Source organism: Dermochelys coriacea, chromosome 1, assembly GCF_009764565.3.
Source record: "Dermochelys coriacea isolate rDerCor1 chromosome 1, rDerCor1.pri.v4, whole genome shotgun sequence".
In the NCBI taxonomy this organism is placed as follows: domain Eukaryota; kingdom Metazoa; phylum Chordata; order Testudines; family Dermochelyidae; genus Dermochelys; species Dermochelys coriacea.
In genome coordinates, this window is record NC_050068.2 from 38,286,231 (window position 1) to 38,286,763 (window position 533).

Below are 533 nucleotides of genomic sequence, written 5' to 3' on the forward strand. Positions count from 1 at the left end.
ACAATGTGGCCCAACCACATTCTCTCCTGCCTCTTTATGCTTCTATCATTCCTGGCAAGCTCTCAACACACCCACTGAGCTGGGGGAATTTCTAGGCCAGGGAAATCTCCATTTCTCCACTTAGGACAGTTTTACAGCCTTTTCAAGCCACTTCAGCAGCACAAAGGGGCTGTAGCATGGACTAGGATTTAACCCAATATGTTTCTCTTCAATTTAAGGCCCTGCCAACAACCCACTCTTTTAAAAAGTATTTTGTAAGTGTGCTTAAGCATCCTGGAGTCATTTGCTTATTTTTTTTTATTTTCCATCTGATGGGAGCTCACATAAAACCAAATTACCACCCCCCAATTAAACCCATGTGTGATGGGATAGACTCCCCTCTGAGAAGGCTGAGGTAGGTCAGGTTGGCCCAATCAGACAATTAGGCTGCAAACTGGGGGAATTAAGAGTGAAAGGAAAGCCCTAATTGTGAGGAAGGTTACCTGAGCAGAGGTGGCAGGGTTAGTATAAAGCCAGAAAGATGGCTGCTGTAG